Genomic DNA, 21,192 nt, shown 5'->3' with positions numbered 1-21,192 from the left:
CTTTGTGTGGTTTTGAATAGTTCCAGGTCGTGATCAAAGTAAGTGTCAGAAGATAGTCCTTGGAGTAACGCATCTGGATTTGCAATCTTGTGTCTTCACATTTTCAGCACCTCCTATCTTTTAAAATCACTGAGCTTGTAAACTTTTGAGATTGACTATCCTCTTTAAAACCCATCTCTAAATTTACACAGGTTGACATATTGCAGAAGAAATTTATAGCAAATAAATGTTTATTGCATGTAGCCTAATAATTGTTATTCACATATTCTCTAGCTAGAAATTCCATACACACACAAAATATATATTTGTATATAGAAGTGAAGTCATTCAGTCGTGTCCGACTCTTTACAACCCCATAGACTGTAGCCTACCAGGCTCCTCTATCCATGGGATTTTCCAGGCAATAATACTGGAGTGGGTTGCCATTTTCTTCTCCAGGGGATCTTTCTGACCCAGGGATCGAACCCGAGTCTCCCGCATTGCAGACAGATGCTTTACCATCTGAGCCACCAGGGAAGCCTAATATATATATATGTATATATTTATATTGGTAGTTTAGAGCACGCATTTCAGAGTCAGGCTGACTTGGACTAACACTCTTTTTCTGTTTTTCACTCCCTGAGTCACTTTGGGGAAGACTTTGAACTCCCTCAAATTGGTTTTCTTTTCTGTAAAGTGACGACAGTATTTACTTGCAGGTGGAGACTGAATGACAAAATTACGGTGGGGTTCTTCCAGATGTCCCAGCTTGGCCCACTAAATGCCCGGTAACAGCTAAAGAATATTATAACAAAAATTCCTTTGAGGCCAGTCTGACATAGAGTAGTTGCACAGAGCAAGGTAACACTTTTATATAGTCCCAGGAGGACAAGGCACAGAGTGAAGTTTCCCTGGTCTTATTTGGAAATAGACAACACACTTCTTTTGCTGAATCTGGGCAAGGTTTCCCTGTGTACATTGCCAGAGCAAGTGTCTTCATATAAGCATGTCCATCCACTATGAGCCAGGACCTATAGTCAGGGATGTGGAAATATTTCTGGAAGGAGGAATGGAAAGAAAAGAACCAGAATGGCTCCTTTCATCCAAGGCTAATCTCTTGAGCAGTGGGAGGGGAAGATAGGCCTGCCTAGAGCACTGGTACCTTTATAGAGGGTGGAGGCTGACTGTAATCTTGCAAACACACTGACAGGTAGGCAGGATTCAGAATGAGGTTCACATCTGCTTGGAGTTTTAAAGGCTCATTCTAGAGCCAGAGGGAGGGCTTGTGGGTGGCTGAACAAACTCATTCTGGGGCCAGATGGCCTGGGTTTGGCTGCTTGTCTCAGCTGCATACTAGTTATATGACCTTGAGCAAGTCTTTTTGCTTTACTGTGGCCGATTCCCTTAATTGTGAAGTGGGGGTAAAAATAGCACCTACCTCCAAAGTTTGTTGCGAAAATTAAGGAAATTAATTTATGAAAGTGCTTGGAAAAAGCAAGCATTCAGTAAATGTTAGCTTTTGTAATCTACCTACCTGTGGAGAGCTGAATGGTCAGTTTTGCTCTTGCCAAGTTTTCCTTCCCCTCTTTTTTCCATGATTGCACCTGGATTTATGCGCCTCTCCACTTAAGAGGTGACTCTTGAAGGTTTCTTGTTTTCTAGGGGCAAGAAAATATATAGCATTATGAATGATAAGCCCTGAGCCTATTCTGTTATTAAATTAAAGTCATGGAGGCAGTTACTTTTTATATTAAGAATGGTTCATCTTTCTAACTAATCATTAAGATGTAAAGTCTGCACTCCGATAGACCTGGGCAGTACAGAACAGGAATAATTGCAGGCAGAACAGGAATTACGCTTCCACACATTTCTGAGATTAGAACATGAATTCGTTTTTAGCAGATGTGTTTGCTCAGGATTCCAATTTCTTTTCTCATTCTCCATGATAGATTCCTTCAACCACAGCTGGAGTGTTTGGTGGGGCTGGACTCCCTCCCTGCCCTTAATGTATTGTCCGTGTTGCCTGCTGAGAGTGCACTGTGGAAACAGGGCTGTGCTTTCACACTTCCTCCTTCCCAGATCTTTTCATTCAGTCTCTGGGATTTGACTTGTCACTAAGCCCACTTTGTAGGCTTCCCTGGTGGCTTAGGTGGTAAAGAATCTGCCTGCAGTGTGGGAGACGTGGGTTTGATCCCTGGATCAGAAGATTCTCTGGAGAAGGGAATGGCTACCCACTCCAGTATTCTTGCCTGGAGAATTCCATGGACCTGGAGCCTGGTAGGCTACAGTCAACGGGGTCACAAAGAGTCGGACATGACTGAGTGACTAACACTTTCACTTTCAAACTCAATTTAGAGCCACTGATCTCTGAATTCTGTTATTTTTTGTGCTCTTGCTGTAAGATACACTACAAAGATCAGATTTTGCTGCCCGGATGGTTCCCAAGGGCAGCATGTGGCTAGGCAGGTGCCAGCCTAGTGTTGAGTCTGGAGATCATTATGGCTGGCTGGCCTGTTGGCGTGGAGGTGAACAGTTCAGCAAGAGGATGAACGATTCTGATCCAGCCAACTTGTTGTGAAATCTGACCCTGAATGGGACTTTGTGGTAGGTGGTTTCAGATGCCTCCTCATTTACTCCTCACACCAACCTGATCGTTAGCCTGCAGATTGGTGGGGATGCCCGAGAGAGACCACAAAAGAGCATTGCCCCTCTCAGCCTGAATTCTGAACAGTTTGGGAAATAAAGAGCAAAGATGGAGGCCAGGATATCGTCTTCATTGTAGAGATGCTAAGGTGGCTGATGTAGGTTACTATCAGAGCCAAACGAGCTTTCAAAGAATGAACCCCAGAATCAGGACTTGCACATGCCGGTCCCAAACACAGTGGAAGCTTCTTCACCTGGTCCCCTGACCCCAGCGGCGTCCAAGGCCTGGGAGGGGCAGCTGCACTGGCCTCTCTGTGGACCGCTTAGTTTCAGGAGGAAGGGTGTAGAGCTGAATGGAGTGTGTCCAGTTTTCTCCCCAGTGTGCTTTAACCACGCGTCACTACAACTGGAGATGAATGGAATGAGTCAAGTGTTGGAGAGAGGCCATAGGAGCATGTTTTAGGAGAATATGTCCCCGTGAAAACAGTGTAGGGTAAAGTTCAGATGACAAAACCGAGGCACAGAGAAACTCGGTAACTTGCAAAAGGCTTCAACCGCTCCTTAGCAGTGGAGCTGAAACTTCGATACAATCCTTTCACTCTCCAACCTTAGGCTGAGTCAGAGATTTTCTCCACATGGAAAAATTGGAATCTTGACATAGGAAAGAGCTGTAAAAGGTCATTCGTCCTTTAGAATCCAAAGCATAATTTTACATGAACTGCCCAAGAAGAATAGGTCAGTCTTTTCTCTTTTAATTTTGCTACCTCTGCTTTTGTTGTTAACCCTCTATTGAAAGTTCTAGTGGGCTTGTCGTCCATAATATAGGTCACTTTCTTCTCATGAAATTCTGGCCACTAGACTTCTTTCCCTCCAAACTGACTGATCTGGTACACCAAAGCCCACGTCTGAGAAATTTGCTTTTAGACCACAGATTATCAGCTTTCTTCCCCATGGGCTTCACTAGTGGCCAGACAGTAAAGAATCTGTCTGCAATTCAGGAGACCCAGGTTCAATCCCTGGGTTGGGAAGATGCCCTGGAGAAGAGAATGGCTACCCACTCCAGTATTCTTGCCCAGTAAATTCTGCAGACAGAGGAGCCTGGTGGGTTACAGGCTCTTGTAAGAGTCGGACACAACTGAGCAACTAACACTTTCACTTTTTCTTCCTTCCCCATGCCATCTCTTGCCCAGCAATACCATCTCCTTAGCCAGAGAGGAATGCTGCCCTAGCACCAATGGACTGTGACAACCATCTGTATACCTCCTGCCTGACCTGATGTTCTCAGCTTTGACAGGCCAGCTGAGGACCCAGTAAATGTTTTGAAACATTTTGTTGTTGTTTTAAATTCCCTTCTTTCCCATGTGATTATCATGGTGCTTACTATTTACATTTTGAATTGCATTTTTAAAACTTTTGGCGTTAGATAGCTGAATGGCATCTTCTTTAAGGACAGCATACACAATATCCGGCAGGGGTGAGAACTTGCTCTCAAATTGTGTTCATGTTCAGAGCTCAGCTTCCTTGGGGCTTTGTGGGGAGGGGTGGGTGATGGTGGAGGGATTTATGGGTGCATTTTCCACTAGGAGGCTTCCTGGAAGATCTTTATGAATGAGCTAGATAAAGGCCCTAGAGGAAACATAGTATCACAGCCTCTGAGTACTGAAAGGCTTTATGAACCACACAGGGCTGGAAGCAATTAGCAGCAGCAAGACTTGGAAAATAGGAGGAAAAAGGTAAATCTTATAAGCAGAGCTCGACATGGGAATTTAGCATCTACTTCCAGTGAATAAGAAGTTATATTCCAGAAGTCATGAAATCCCAGAATTGTACTTACTTGCATGTGAGCTAAGTTGTTTCAGACGTGTCCAACTCTTTGCAACCCCGAGGACTGTAGCCCACCAGGCTCCACTGTCCATGGGATTCTCCAGGCAACAACACTGGAGTGGGTGGCCATGCCCTCCTCCAGGGGATCTCCTGACCCAGAAATTGACCCCAGGTCTCTTCTGTCTCTTGCATTGGCAGGCAGATTCTTTACCACTAGTGCCTACCTCTTAGTAAAGGAGCTTAAAATATCCTTTCCTAAACTTAAAGTGTGTTCATTTTTTATGTTATGTTCCCTTGAAATGTTATTATCCAGATAGATGTGCATTGTTTAGAAACTCATCCTTTAATTACAGTATTGAAAATTTGGTAATCTTGGGCTTCCAGTTAAGGATTCCTGAAGAAATCAGGACGATTTAAAACAGGATTCTGATTCTTGCTGGTCTTCTGGAAATTTACTCTGGAATTACTTTTTCCCAGAAACTGTAGAACAGCTTTTATTTGAAATTCTGCAGAGCATTTCCTTTCTTTCTCTCTTTTCTGTCTTCATGGCCGAAACCTCAGTGGTTAAGCAAGAAGGTTTAAGTGGTTTTGCAAAGGTAAACTCTTGCCTGTATGAAAGAAGTTGCAGCTTTGAAGGACCCTAGAAAGAAAACTGCCCTGCCCACATGTTGCAAAGAAATGTTTCCTATTTATGGCCAGGGTCATTGGCTGGTCACTCAGGGGGAGCTTGTCCTGAACAATTTAATTCAGGTTGGGAAGCTAGCAAACCTCCTGCACTGCTCTGTGGATAAGGGTGTAACCAGCCTTCCACGGCAAGTCCTGCTTCTGATTCCCTTGAGCTCAGATATTCTTTGGACTGCCAAACTGGCACCTTTGGATATTTCTATAACCTTGAAAATTAGAATAATTAAGTTTCCTCTGGCATACCAGGAGTTGATATGCGTAATTAACAGCAGCCAGCAGTCCCTGGAGAACAAATTTATGAAAGACATTAAAGGAGGCAAGAAGCAGCCCTTTTTGAATGAGGGGAAGTGAGCATTAGTTATGTGAGCGTGGCAGTATTTGGATGTTCCTTATCACATGCATGTTGATACTTCTCTGAAATTTAATAATGCATTTTCCTTTTATTTTTCTTGGTAGCATCCATCATGTGAAATAGAGGGATGTGAATGATTGGCAACCAAATTAATGAACAGGAGTGAGAACTTAAAAAATAACTTCTTTATAGGGGAGAAAAAAAGTAGTTGGAGGCTACATTAAATTTTGCAGCAAAAACTTTGAGACCCCAGTAATTGTTTATGTGTATTTTCTTTTCCTAAGCTGTGAAAGGACCTAGTATGAATTGGTCACAAGCTCCTGCCTGAAAAATGGGCAAGGAATATTTTGAACATATGTCTTTTTAAACATTTCTCTGAACAACTCTGACTCTTTATAGCACTATTTTCTCAGCAATTGTCTTTAAATTTATATAGATAGTTAGGCTGATGGATAGATGAGAGAGGGGGAAGGAGAACAGTCCATTAGGATGTGGTTCTGTCCATCTGGGTCTTCCCTGGGGGCTCAGAGGTTAAAGCATCTCCTTGCAATGCAGGAGACCCGGGTTCAAACCCTGGGTCAGGAAGATCCCCTGGAGAAGGAAATGGCAACCCACTCCAGTATTCTTGCCTGGAGAATCCCATGGACAGAGGAGCCTGGTGGGCTGCAATCCACGGGGTCGCAAAGAGTCGAACACGACTGAGCCACTTCACTTTCACTTTCTGTCTATCTAGGCAGACTGTAGGTGTGGTCTCAGCTGATGCACATTGGGTTCTATCTGTACATACTCTCTGTGGCTGAGCTCTTGTAAAGGGTGTGTGCTTCCTCTAGACTCATTCTGGTCTTTATTTCACAGAGTTGGAACTGATGTCAAAAAGTATGCAAGTGATAGTATCTGTCGGTAGGATATCCTTCTAGCTGTAAGAACACAGATTTTGCAGTGATGTACACACCTTCAAGGAAATGATCACGGCGTCTAGTAGTCTGTGCTCCTACTGCTTAGTTACTCAGTCTGTCTGGCTCACTGCTGCCCCATGCACTGTCGCTCACCAGGTTCCTCTGTCCATGGGATTTTCCGGCAAAAACAGTGGAGTGGGTTGCCATTTCTGTCTCTGGGGGAAATTCCCAGCCCAGGGATGACCCTCGTCTCATGTGTCCTGTATTGGCAAGCGGGTTCTTTCCCAGTGGCACCACCTGGGAAGCTCCCTGGGAATCTCTGCCAAGAGGCAGAGAGAGATCAGTGAAAGTCCTTAGTCTTTGTGAAGAGCATTATAGACATCTTTGCTGCTGAGGACGGGTTGATCAGTAACTCAGAAGTGGTGGTTGGTAAAAGTTATAGCCAAGGGTGGGCGCTGGGTGGGTACACTGTGTGTGGTCAGTCGATCTTAGTTCTCTGGTGAGTGTGGGATTGACGAAACTTTGCTAAAGATGTCTAAGGAACAACCAACTCCGTTTATAAATCCAGAAACTCCTGGATATGTTGGATTTGCAAATCTTCCCAAATCAAGTTCATTAAAAATCAGTGAAAAAAGGTTTTGAATTCACGCTAGTGGTGGTTGGCAGATTGGGTCTCGTAAAATCGATGTTCATAAACCTCATCTTGCTGACTGACCTCTACCCAGAAAGAGTCTTACCTGGAGCTGCAGAGAAAATTGCAAAAACTCTTCAAACTGAGGCTCTGACTGTTGAAACTGAAGAGCGAGGGGTCAAGCTGCGTCTGACCATGCTGGACACACCAGGCTTCGGGCACACCATCAACTGCAGGGACTGCTTTAAAACAGTCATCGATGGCAGTTTGAAAAGCGCCTGCAGGATGAGAGTGGTCTGAACAGAGGCGCATCGTCAGTAACAGGGTGCACTGCTGCTTTTACTTCATTTCCCCCTTCAGACACAGATGTCAGCAGTTGGATGTTACGTTTGTGAAGGCAAGACACAGCAAGGTGAGCACTGTGCCTGTTGTTGAGAAAGGCTATACGCGCACACTGAAGGAGCAGGAGCACCTGAAGAAAAGGATTCTGGATGAAATCAAGGAACATGACATCAGAATCTGTCGCTTACCTGATGCAGAGTCCTGTGAAGATGATTTTAAAGAGCAGACTAGACTTTTCAAGACCAGCATCCCTTTCTCTGTGGTTGGATCCAATCAGCTGACTGAAGCCAAAGGCAAAAAGGTCAGAGGCCACCTCTACCCTTGGAGCATCCTGGAGGTGGAGAATGAATGAAGCTGAGGACAATGCTCATCACTCGCGTGCAGGATCTCCAAGAGGTGACCCAGGACCTTCACTATGAGAACTTCTGATCAGAGAGGCTCAAGAGAGGTGGCAGAAAGGTGGAAAATGAGGACATGAATAAAGACCAGATTTTGCTGGAAAAGGAAGTGGAGTTCCACTGCATGCAAGAGATGATCACCCCGATGAAGGGGCAGCTGTAGCTGCAGGGCAGCAACGGTGATGGCAAGGTCTATGGGCACCACATGTGAGGAAACACTTCGCAAGATAAATATTCCCATGAGTAACACAGCTGCATATTTACAAGACTGTTGGAGGGGTGCCTGTCCACATTTCACAGTGCCTGTGCCTGAGAATTTATTTTTTTAACTTTTGATGTGTTATTTTGTATGAAGTACCTTAACATTTACATTTCATTGTGATGTTATACTTGATATTCTGTGAGGTGAACTGTCCATTTTCCTTCTTCCACTTTAAGTAACCACTAACGCTAGAATCCCATGGACCAGTCAGCACGTATAGTTAGTAGGTGAATTTGGTTTGATTGGCCTAACCGACTAATCATGATTTACTTCCAGAACATTCAGATTTCCGAGAATGTTCCTGAGCAGTGGAGGCATGAACACAGAAGGACGAGCTGCCTGGGTACGAGGCCGCTTCTCACTAAGCCATGGCACCTGCTTCCCTGCCTTGCTTTTGTCTGAGCACAGCACCTAAAACCAGTTATGCTGCTATAACTCCATACTGTTAATTCATCTGCACATTATCTGTTTACCAAATGAAAAGAAATCTAATTAGGTACATGTTTATACTTAAATAGCTTTTTCACAAACAGGCTGTTGGGGTGAGTTTTTTTAAAAAGTCTTTGAATACTGAGGTCATTTTTTTAACTCCTGGTTTGGCTTCACTTGGACTGATCCCGTCCTGAATGGTTTTCAGGCAGATAGCAGTGTGTGGCCTGTCCCATCCATTTTTAGCCATTGTGGTTTCCTTCCTTACATGTTACACAGACTTGTCCACAGGTGGCTTGAGAGCGAAGGCTCTTTCAGACTCGCTCCATGGGCTGGCTGACGGCTGGCACCACACTGGCTGGTTTCCTTGCCCTGCGGTGGATCGGTCCCCAGAAGTGACACATGGAAGGAGACTGGAGGGGGTGGGTGCTGGCTCAGCGTTCTCATCCCACTAGAGCACGGGGTCTGATGTGGTGAAGTGCTCAACTCCAGGGCTGAGGCCACCCAGGAAGGAAGGGAGATGGTGGCAGCTGGCCAGGCGTGCTGCAGAAGGCCGTCTGGTGTTCTCCCAACTGGCCTTGTACCGCTGCCTGATTGTGAGCAGTCAAGAGCTATAGGTTTAGGTGCAGTGTACAGTTTTAACCAAGAAGTGTTCCATGACCTTAGGGTGCCTCCATGCAGGACCAGTTATTTGGGTTATTTTGGCATTTATCAACTATGCTAGTAAAAGCTGTTGTTTAAAAAGGGGGCAGGGTGGCCCCCTTTTAAAGCAGTAGACATAGTAAGCCCAATTGAAAGTAAGCCCATAGTAAGCCCATTGAAAGCGGTAGACATAGTAAGCCCAATATGGTCTACTTAGTGCCAGCTGCCACCTGATGGATGCATGAGTATGGGTGGACCTACACTTTCAAATCCCCTTTTGTTTTGCCTGCCCCAATCTAAATACCCAATCTAAATACCTTTTACTAAGAGATAAAACTACCTATAAAAATGTATTTTGAAAACTTATTTTACACAGCAATTTTATGTCCATTGAAACTAACCTTTTACCAATAAAGCACTATTGTTTAGATATTTAAAAGAAGATTACAGCAGCGAAGAGATTTTCTAAAAAGCATGTAAAGGTTGCTGTAGTACTATGATGGGAACAAGTACCCACGGGGCGGTGCTGTAATGACCTGTACACTGTGATTCAGTTAATGCTAAAGGAGACAAGCACATATTAGTTCTTTGATGGAAACAACTAACAAGAGGGCAGGTGATAACTTCCCTATAAACATCCACTGTGGTAACCCTAAATTGATGTCCTTGTTTTATTGCTGATCTCTACCAACTACCACTCACATCACTGCTCATTAGCTGTCTCCTCACCCAGAATGAATCAGCTTTGAGAAGATGTGAACGTTAAGAAATTAATCAAAAGATATCCTTAGAGCCTGGGGTCAGTGAATCAGTCAGAGTAAGACAAATTATTGCTCAAATGCTGCTTTTCATCCTGTTCACTAATAAAAACAAATGCTATAAATTATATATTATGTACCACAGTGTACTGTGTACGTTAGGCCAGGCAAAATGTTGTTTCCACTTTCTCTGGATTTTTTAATTGTGCTAATCAAATTTCAGGTTCTCTGGTTCTAAATGGAAGATTCATCATTCTTGTCTTTTTGCAGTCCAAATAAAGACTAGAATCATTTCCCAAAACATTAAAAAAAAAAAAAAAAGGTCCTTTAAGGCACTCAAAAAGAAAAAAAAGGATAAAAATGACATGATCAAATGAGTCTGAAAAACACTAGCCATATTTCTTTTTTGAGTATCAAATTTCATATAAAGTAGAGCAGTGGCTCAGAGAAATCTTGGACCTAAGAACTTTTTTTTATTTCAGCTTACACTTTTACTTTTCAACTTATTCAACTCACTTTTGCTTATTCACCATAAGAATTATACATAAATAGCTAACGTCTATTAATGGGGATTCTTGTCCAAGGTATTATTTTATTGTCTATCCTAATTTTGTTTCACTGTAACACATATTAACTGTCTGATAAATGATCACCTGTTTAAGGGAAACAAAATGTTGTACACCATGTATGACATGTGAACCTCATGGTCTGAATCAGCACTACCCAATAGATAGAAAATAGATCCAACAGATAGACAACCACACTATGTGATTTTTAGTTTCCTAGTTAAATGGGGGGGAAAAAAAAACCCTCTGGTGAAAATAATTTTAGTAATATGACTCAGACAGCAAAGAATCTGCCTGCAACTCAGGAGACCTGGGTTCGATCCCTGGGTTGGGAAGACCTCCTGGAAAAGAAAATGGCAACCCACTCCAGCATTCTTGTCTGGAGAATTCCATGGACAGAGGAGCCTGGTGGACTACAGTCCATGGGGTCACAAAGAGTCAGAGATGACTGAATGACCAACACTTTCACTTCACTTATTAACCTACTAGGTATATTAATATTAAAAATATAAAAGTTATATTAAAATATCTTCTTAAAGATACTTTATGTTTTTACCATTTTTTCCTACTCAGTCTTCAACATCCAGCACGTATTTTGCACTTATACATTCCGCAGTTCAGACAGCTCCATATCAACAACTCAGTAGCCGCATGTGGCCAGTGGATGGTGCAGGTCCTTTCCAAGATGGCCTCAGTGGGAAAGCCTTCCCTGAGCTTGTTTCCAGGAGTTCTGTGTGACCAGTTCTCCTTGACTCCTGTCAACTCATCGGGAATGCGGATCAGTTGATAAGAGACCTGTAGGCACACATTTTCTGTTTCTTTGATTGTTTCAGCTGCATTCAGCTCCAGTATCAAGTTTTCCCAATGGAGAGGGAGCATGATTGGGTAAATCTTCATGAGTTAATGAAAATCAGCAGGAAGACATCCATAAACCTCGTTTAACCTTGTCAGGATAACATTTAATTTTACTTAGGGTAGGCCCTTGAGTGTGTTGGAAGCCTGATAGACAGTTGGATGTATGATTTTAAAAAAAGGTATTTTGCTGGAACATTGTTCTGGTCTTTGTGGGCTAGAAAAATTTCAAATGCAGTATAATTTAGGCAAGTATGTGTACAGGTATTTATTAGAAAATAACTGATAATAGTCATGGACAACCTTTCTTTGTGTTTTCCATGGGCCAAGCCCTATTAATATTCATTATCTCTTTTAATTGTTATAATTCTATTAATTGCCTCATCGTATAGATAAGAAAACTAAGGCTTAGTCTGGTTAGGAAATTTTGATTGATCTTCCACCATTGTGAGTTTTGTTCAGTGCTGGAACCCACGCTGTTACAGAACATGGGATCCCTGTGTGCTCTTCATTGAAGAATTCACAACCTTCCAGGATCTGAATGGAAGCTGAGTTTGGGTAGTCATGGTAGGATGGCTATAGACCAACTACGGCATGAGACTGTGCTTCAGGGAACATCTCTGAATATCTTTTTCACTGGGGTGTTAAAATACTTTCTTCCTTTCTGTAAATGTGATGGTTATAACATTTCTTTTCTAAAAATCAGGGAGTAGTGTGAACTTAGGCTGGGAAACTCAAGATAATTCTCTGAGTCTACTTTCAGTTTATCCAGACCCTGCAGTTTTAACATGATGGCTCTCTCTATTACCAGAAATTGTGGCTCTGACAAGCTCCTGCTGTAGTCACTTCATTAATCTTACTCTACCAGGACACCTGTTCACTACTGTGCAGTGTTGGCTGATATCATGTGGTAATTATGTTGTTAATTCATGGGCTGATGTTTTCCAGACTGAAGCATGGCTTCCTGTAGGCAGTGATCTGGGAAATCAAATCGAGGAAAACATTGACAGTTTGCTTCTGCCTGCTTGGGAATATGGCGTGAGTTTGGGTGGAAATAATTTCATTTTGTGAGTGTGGTGTGTTTCATTGGGGCTACTATTCAGCACAAATTCTGTTAACTGACTGGTGGTACAAACTATGAATTCTTGAGTGAGATGACCTGAACGGAGCTAGGATCTAAACTTTGGCTCCATTCTTAGTTTGGGATCTGGAAATTGCTTTCCTTGCATGATAGAAGGATACCTGAGCCAGCATTATAGAACACAAACTCCTATCCCAATAAATACTCAATAAGTGTTAACTTTAACTATTATTTAGCAAATATATATCAATGCCTATTCTTAATTAGCAACACGAAAAAGCTTCTTGAAGAATATAATGCTCTAGTTCAGCTGTTTATAAATAAGTAGAGGTAATATAGAGGCTTCCCTGGTAGCTCAGATGGGAAAGAATCTGCCCGCAGTGTGGGAGACCTGGGTTCTATCCCTGGTCAGGAAGATCCTCTGGAGAAAGGGATGGTAACCCACACTAATATTCTTGCATGGAGAATTCCATGGCAAAGGAGCCTGGTGAGTTACATACAGTCCATGGGGTCACAAAGAGTTGGTACTACTGAACGACTAACTTTACAAACACAGGTAAGATAGAAGTGTATTATAGATGGGGAAACAAGGCCTTGTGTGGTCTTGTGTGGTTTGGACCCTTGGGCTGTGTTGTTGTTTAGTCCCTAAGTTGTGTCTGACTCTTTTGTGACCCCATGGACTGTAGCCCACCAGGCTCCTCTGTCCATGTGATTCTCCAGGCAAGAATACTGGAGTGGGTTGCCATTCCCTTCTCCAGGGCATCTTCTGAACCCAGGGATCAAACTCACACTTCCTGCATTGGCAAGTGGGTTCTTTACTACTGCGCCAGCAGGAAAGCCCACTTGCGCTCTGAGAATCGCAGATGAGGTTATACCCTTTCAGTCCTGTGATGTTGTAAGACTTAGACTAGACTCTTGCCTCTACTACTTCTTCACTGAGTGGCCCTGGGAAAATTTCTCCAGCGCTTGGTTCCTTCATCTAAAAAGTGTAGAAATAAAAATATCTACCTCATAGGGTCTCTGTGAATACTAATTAAGTAGAACATATCAAGCACCTGAAGTAGTACCTTTCTCTTGGTAAACAGTAATTATTATTACTCCTGAGTAAATAATATTATTACTTGAGAAAATTATAGTTTCTCTGGAGATGCAAACCTAGCATATGAAAGAACAAGTAAGCTATGATTCATTACCACATATGTGGTATAATTTGTAAACAAAAACAGTAATATCCAACTTTTTCACCCCAACTTTTTCACCTCCTTATCATTCCCTCCTCTAATGACTGTTAAAGCCAAACAACACCACAAAAACTTCTATTTTTTTCTTATTGTAGAAGCCGTAAGCGCAGATAGTAAACAAATTATAAAAATAATAAGCAAAGTGAACAAAGTGATGGGGAACATTGAAATCCATGGTCACACTACTCAGAGATAAGTGTGGTGGGGCTTCCCTGGTGGCTCAGAGGGTAAAGCGTCTGCCTGCAATGCGGGAGACCTGGGTTCGATCCCTGGGTCGGGAAGATCTCCTGGAGGAGGAAATGGCAACCCACTCCAGTATTCTTGCCTGGAGAACCCCACAGATGGAGGAGCCTGGTAGGCTACAGTCCACGGGGTCGCAAAGAGTCAGACATGACTGAGCAACTTCACTTACTCACTCAATACTTTGATGTATAGCTCTTCATATCTTTGTCTTGCTGTGTGCATATATAAATTTTCTAAACATGGAATTATACTATGCATCTTGTTTACAACCTATTTTTATCATTTGTGGGTAAATTTTTATCTGTTAATAAATGTTTCTCAATAATAAATGACTTCATTCTTTCTTAATGACTATGTACTATTCTGTTGTATGGATGCACTGTAATTCATTCCGTCAACACCCACCTCTGAGCATTTGGTGCTTTTTCTGTGCGTGTGCCTTGGCAAATAGCACTATGATGAAACTATCTTATGCCTAAAGAGGATGCAGCTCTTTCCAGGGTTGGCCTCAGAGTAAAGCACTGAGGATGGTCACGGTCTGCAGCTAGGAGGTGAGGGCTAAGGTAAAACTGTCACCACTTCCTGGACAGAGGAGGAAGAAGAGCAAGCCTGTTCTAGGAAGCAAATCTAAGAGTGAGGGCAGACGGAGCAAAGGATATAATACAGACACCAGGCAAGGCAAACTAAACCGGAGATCCTGCAGATGAGGACCAGAAAGAACTTCCATTAGCAGCACAGACTTTCTCTGTGTTGCCCATTGATGGAACTCGTGTCTCTTTGAGGCTGTGGCCCTGTGCCCCAAGCCATCAGAGAAGGTCAAGTTGTGTGAGTGGGGGCATCCGGGAAACATCCTTAAAGTAGACACTGTAGGTGATAAATACGATATATAAATACAAATAGGTCAAGAGGAAATGTGAGAGCATTTCATATGGGAATACCACACGGATGGCCTGGTATGGCTGCGACTTGTGAGCTTTGAGAAGCTAGCCATGAAGGTGTGTGGTCGTAACCAATCCTCGGAGCTTCTGGTAGCTATATGTGAGTTCCTCTGCAGTGAGGAGCCTGCCCAACTTGCTTGCCCAGAGAAGTGGGAGAGAATGGCTGATAGATGCATATCAATGTCCTTGCCTTAAAAAAAAAAAAAAATCATGAAAAGGACCTCATTTAGAGGGCTTCCCTGCAGGCCCAGTGGTTAAGACTCTTCACTCCCAATGCAGGAGGCCCAGATTCGGTCACTGGTCAGAGAACTGGATCCTGCCTGGTCAGCTGAGAGCTGACATGTGCTGCTGCAACCAAGACCCAGTGCAGCCAGATACGATTTTTAAAATATATTTTTAAAGAGACATCATCCAAATTAGTCTGATCTCCCAGAATAGCACTCTATTTAATATACATTAAAATAGGGCTTCCCAGGTGGCTCAGTGGTAAAGAATCTGCCTGCCAATGCAGGAGACACAGGTTTGATCCCTGGGACGAGAAGATCCCCTGGAGCAGGAAATGGCAACCCACTCCAGTATTCTTGCCTGGAAAGTCCCATGGACAGAGGGCAGACTACAGTCCATCGGGTCACAAAAGAGTCGGACATGAATTAGTGATTAAACAACATTATAATGAATAAACTGAAACATTGTATTAGAGCATTGGGTCAGAATTAAGCCAGCAGTGTACCTATCTCTCACAGAGACAGGTAAGAGAAAAAGCATCACCTCCTCCTGCAAAGCCTCTTATTTATGACCAGAGGGAAATCCCCAGTTTTCCCCCAAACACCGCCTCTTGTTAGGTGGTTTCCAATCTTTTTCTCCCATGGTAAACAGTGCTATGATGAGACTGTGTTATTCCAGCTCAGTTGTTCTGTTTTAACTAATGGAATTTCATTGTATTTTTGCCGTAGGGATTTGAAGCTGTGGGTAGAACCGTACAGGGCTTAACTGATAAATAATAAATGCCATGATGCCCATTAATCTATATTTGGAAGCAGCATTTCCCTTGCTCTTTCCAGGTTCTGACATTTACTTGTACACTTTGTCCCTGACTATGTAGGTTTCTATAGTTGCCTTTTCTGTGGAATCATTTTCTTTATTTAAAAAAAATTTTTAAACTTTTTATTCTGGATTGTAGTATAGCCAATTAATGGGCTTCCCTAAAGAATCCACCTGCCAACAAAGGATACATGGGTTTGATGCCTGGATTCAGGAAGATCCCTTGGAGAAGGAAGTGGCAACCAACTCCAGTATTCTTGCCTGGGAAATCCCATGGACAGAGGAGCCTGGCAGACTACAGCCCATGGAGTTGCAAAAGAGTCAGACACAACTTAGCAATTAAACAGCAACAAATAGTTGAATAACAAGGTTGTGATAATTTTGAGTGCACCTCAAAGGGACTCAGCAATACATAGACATGTATCCTCTCTCCCCCAAACTCATCTCTCATCCAGGCTGCCACATAGCATTGAGCAGAGTTCCACATGCACGTTCCAGTAGGTCCTTGTTGGTTATCCATTTTAAATCCTAGCAGTGTGTACCTGTCCATCCCAAACTCCCTAACCATTCCTTCTGCTCAGCAACTAAGTCTGTGAGTCTGTTTCTGATTTGTAAATAAGTTCATTTGTCTGATTTCTTCTTAAGGAATATATACTTTTTTAGTTTCCGGAATCAGTAATGTATATTTTTTATACCACTTACTTAGTAGGGAAGAAAGTTCGTATGAGTGAGGTCGAACTTGTTTTCTGTATTTTGCCATGAAAATTGAGAAATTCAGTGCTGCCTCTGCATCCCCCTTTTTTCTGATTGTCCTCCCCAGCCACAGCAAGGAGACTTTTCTCTGTGTCCCTCACCCTAAGTGATGCGGGCCATTGTGACTGTCCTTCAAAAGATCATTTTCATTGGCCTCCCAGGGGTGTCTTCCATGTTGGGCTTTTATATGGTGTGATGTCCTGCCAGGGGAACTGACAAGCGGCAGCACCACTTTGCACGGTCTGGGGTCTGAGCAGGCTGTCGGACAGCTGAGCCCGGCTCGAGGAGGACACAGGAGTCCTTGCGTTGCGATTCCATCAGCCTTTAGCCCGTTGCTTTCATTCAGCAAAATTCATCAACCAGCATTGGGCCTGCCTTCTGGGGGCCAAGCACAGGCCCTTGATGACTGCTCGCTACATTTGAATTGAAGCAGCATTTGCAACTATTTATTATGAAGTGTTGAGACAGTTGGTTACAGATCCCCATATTAAGATGACATTGGTTGACAACCTTGACGTGCAGACTGTCCTCTGTTCCAGTCCTGTGACCCTCTGTGCCGGAGTCTGCTGGGGTGTGGCTTCATCTGTCCCGGAGCAGGGCACGGACCTGTTAGAGCGCAGCCCGGCGAGGACAGACGCCTGAATGGGGTAGCGCTGGCTCGTGATTGCACCGCAGGGTGCATGCTCTGCCGGCAGAGCCTGCGACTTCAGAAACTGCTTCACGTAGGTGGAGGGTTCTGAGCACCCCATCGCCCATGGGGTCTTCCAGTTGGTCTGACAGCTGCTCCCGTAGTGCTGAGGAGGCGAGGAACATTGATGAGGGAACGTGCTGGGGGCTTTGGGGGTCTGGCTCCCTCCCCTGGCCGGCTCTGCAGCTTGGGGAAACCTCAGCGTGCCGAGCCTGAGTCGTCTTCCCAGTCCACCACAGGACACCATGCATGGCCGTCTTTCTGGGCTATTGTCAGCTTCCGTTGAATAAGCTCCTCCTGTTCTTGAAAATGCTAACTTCCATGTCTGCTCCTGGAATAGAGGACGGGTTTGGAAGTATTTGATGATGGAATGAACCGAAAGTACTACATGGATCATTCTGGTCAAACGTTTTCAAATTCAAGCAGATGGGGTCTCATTGCCTTCCTGTTCATTTGAAGGGAGAGCGAGTGCCTCACTTGCTCAACTGGGGGAACAGCCAACACTGGTGTGATGTCACCACGCATTTCTCTGGCCAAACATCAAACCCACTTTCCCTGGGGGTCCAGAGAATCAGGAACGGGAAGCTGGCTGGTGCGGAGATGTGTTTCTGACGTTGCTTCAAATGCTAGTTGATCTTGAACTTTGCATGCCTGGTCTGCAAGCCTGGAGCTCCTTCAAAGTGTGATACTAAACGAGAAGAGCTATGGTAGTGCAAGACAAAGAGAAAATATGTTTTGCTTTGTTTTGTCTTTAGCCCAGGGTTTATTGCTGCCAGAGACCTACTTATCAGCCAACTTTGAAAAGCAGCTGTTCTCTCTCTTCGTTTTGCCTCCAGTGATGCCTGTCTTGGATACTTGGGCACAGCTTAGTTTTAGCAGTGCTCTGTAAAGTGAGTCCTGGGAAATGGATTTTGAATCTCTTTCAGAGGTTCGAGAAATGGAAGCGTAAATATTGAATCCACACATTAAAGAGAGAATAGATAATCAAGCTCTTGTTTGTTCCCCGGCAACTTGTTGATGTGTTTTTATTTCCTAGTGAATGAGTGATGTGTTTCAAAGGGAGGTGCCATTTGGGAAATCAGGTCTCTGCTGAATCACAGCACTGATCTGTTCTCTGTCGTGTTCGTCACGGGTCCGACTGACCCACAGGCAGGCAGCAGGGCTGTACTAATTACATAGCTGTCAGAATCACACAAATGAATGGGTTGGGAGTGCTGCTGCCTTACTGGGAGTGTTTGTGGGTTTGGATCTTACTTTTTTAACAGTGATCTTTTAGCAGGCAAGAGAGCACTCATGTGAAATTGACAACTGTCTGAAAACATATTAGAAAGTAGATCTGTCTGTGTTTAGGGTCCCATGATACAGAGCGTGCTTGCCACCAGTCCAGAGAACCATTGCTAGTGAGACAAATAGATGAAATGTAGAATCACACTGTGAGGCAGTGACCTTTATACACTGCAGAAACACGCTCATTCACACACAGGACACGTGCACCCAGTATTTCCCCTCTCACTAGATATATGTTATGGATGTTGTAAAGGTAAAGCATTATATTATAGGTACATAGGGCTCCCTGGGTGCTAGTGGTAAAGAACTCACTTGCCAACGCAGGAGACACAAGAGACTTGGGTTTGATCCCTGAGTGGGGCAGATCACCTACAGGAGGGCATGGCAGCCTATTCCAGTATTCTTGCCTGAGGAATTCCATGGACAGAGGAGCCTGGTGGGCTACAGTCCATGGGGTTGCAAGAGTCAGACACAGCTGAAGCACCTTAGCATGCACACACCCATGGTTACATTATGGGAAACCTCATGTTTCTCTGTGAATAACGGAGAATTCCCCTCCTGAGAATAATGCCCCTCCTGAGAAGCCATTACCGCTGCCCTGCAGATACATTGTGAAGTCACCCAGAAACCAAATAGCAGGTTCTTTTTGTCCTGAGCTGTAAGGACCAAAAAAACGTTCCAAGAGCTATGCCATGCCTCACCATACTGCACCCTGTTGTTGAAGGAGCAATCAGTAATACCGATCTTGTCTTTATTTCAAATTTTGATACTTTATCATTAAAAACACTGTCTTAGGACAGTGTCTGTGTAGATTATGGTGGCTTTTTGGACACCCACTTAAGTTTCATAACTGGGACAGGTCCCTTGCTGGTCTTACCCTAATCCTGGTCCCTTGGAGGGTCCTTTGCATCTTCCTAGAAGACAAGAGCACAGATGTAGGAGCCTCCCTGGTGCTGGCCCAGCTACCACTGTTTCCTCCCTCTCCAGTGGGCCTGGTTGTGAGATAGTAACCAAATCGGAGTGTAGTCCTCACGTCCATAGAGTTAATGGTCTGGAAGTAATGATAGACAAAATCAGAGTAAACACATTTATAAAGTCAGAGTAAACACATTTATAAAAATTAGAGTAAACACATTTATAAAAATTAGAGTAAACACATTTATAAAAATTAGAGTAAACACATTCATAATTTGTTTTTACAAAATGCAAAGCACTGTTTTAAAAAAATGAGCATTGTGATGTGAAAAAGAATGGGGGTTGTGAGGATGCAGACTGTCTTTTGGAGCAGAGTTGGGAACAGCCACGTGGGGCAAGGGGGCCTGGCACCCAGATCAAGGCCTGAGGAGGGGATGAGCGAGTGGGGAGGGGATGAGCGAGTAGGGAGGGGACCCCAAGCAGGGGCGCTGATGGGTGAAGAGCTAGCTTTAACGGGAAACAGAAGGTGGTCTTTTCAGAGAGGGGCCTGGAGTCTGAGGCACAGGCCAGAGGAGCGAGGCCTTTGAAGGTTCAGGTCGGAAGTCGAGGTAAGGGAGCGGTGCGGTGTAAGGTTGCCTCCTCCGAGACACAGGCGCCCTCCTCTTGGTGCGCCCACAGCTCCCATCATGGCACTCGTCACAGCCTTGTTGTTGTTCAGTCACCTAGTCATGTTCAACTCTTGGCACCCTGTGGCCTGCAGCACGCTGGGCTTCCCTGTCCTTCACTGTCTCCAGGAGTTTGCTCAAACTCATGTCCATTGAGTCGGTGATGCCATCCAACTGTCTCATTCTCTGTCGCCCCCTGCTCCTCATAACAGTGTGGTAGGTACTTTTTCATGTACCTTGTCCACAAGGACAAGGAATGTGACTTAATTGTTCACTGGTATTTCTTGTATCTACTTGGAGCTCATTAAGCATTCTAACATAACTAATCCTTAGTGCTCAGGAATACATACTGGTAACCTGGCTGAGAATAAAACCAGGAAGCCACTTGATATACTCCCTTTGGGACTGAGGGTATCAGTCTGTCCAAAAAAGGTTTAGGATTTAGGAAAACTCTTAGCTGTATCCACTGAGAGCCTTAGGACAAGAATCCCATACTCCCAATTCCATGAGTATTTTTACATTGTATACATTTTCTTGTTCATTCTCTTTCCCTTTGCTTAAAAGCAAATGCCTGCTCACCTTAGCTTTAAGATTTTATCTGGCATATTAAGGCAGATTCATCATCCTTCTGTGTTTAGAAATGGCAGAGGAAGGCAAAACAGATAAGCAAACAGCAAGGGGAAGAGAGAACCCAGGGGAGTGTGGAGGACCATGTCAAGAAGTTCTGAGAAGTACAGCCTCCTTCCTTTTTATTCTCAGAGAAAATCTAGGATGCTTTGTGCATGTTTTACCCAGAATAATTCCTTTGTTCATGCTGGAGAGTTCCAAATCTAAATTATTAATTAGCTTTCAAGTTTGAAAGTCCTGATGCTACAGTGACTAACTCTTCTTTGTGAATGCTTTTCATTAAGAATTGTGTTTTATAGCCAAGATGTAGAAACAACTTAAGTGTCTTTCAGCAACAGGCAAAGAATGATGGGCAAAGAAAACATAGAAGACCCTGATGCTGGGAAAGATTGAAGGTAGGAGGAGAAGGAAATGACAGAGGGCCAGGTGAATGGCTTGAATGACTCAATGGACAT

The 21,192-nt window shown here is 43.8% G+C and overlaps 1 protein-coding gene and 1 pseudogene across 1 annotated transcript in view; both read left to right on the top strand.

Annotated features, from left to right (window-relative positions):
- The window catches only part of FAT3 (FAT atypical cadherin 3), a 646,809-nt gene that overhangs the window by 98,352 nt on the left and 527,265 nt on the right, over positions 1-21,192 (top strand). The window lies entirely within an intron of this gene.
- Positions 6,910-7,960, top strand: LOC128068832 (septin-2-like; annotated as a pseudogene).

Source organism: Budorcas taxicolor, chromosome 25 (assembly GCF_023091745.1).
Source record: "Budorcas taxicolor isolate Tak-1 chromosome 25, Takin1.1, whole genome shotgun sequence".
NCBI classification, from domain to species: domain Eukaryota; kingdom Metazoa; phylum Chordata; class Mammalia; order Artiodactyla; family Bovidae; genus Budorcas; species Budorcas taxicolor.
Note: the sequence above shows the minus strand (reverse complement) of the source record. Positions and strands in the feature narration are given on the sequence as shown.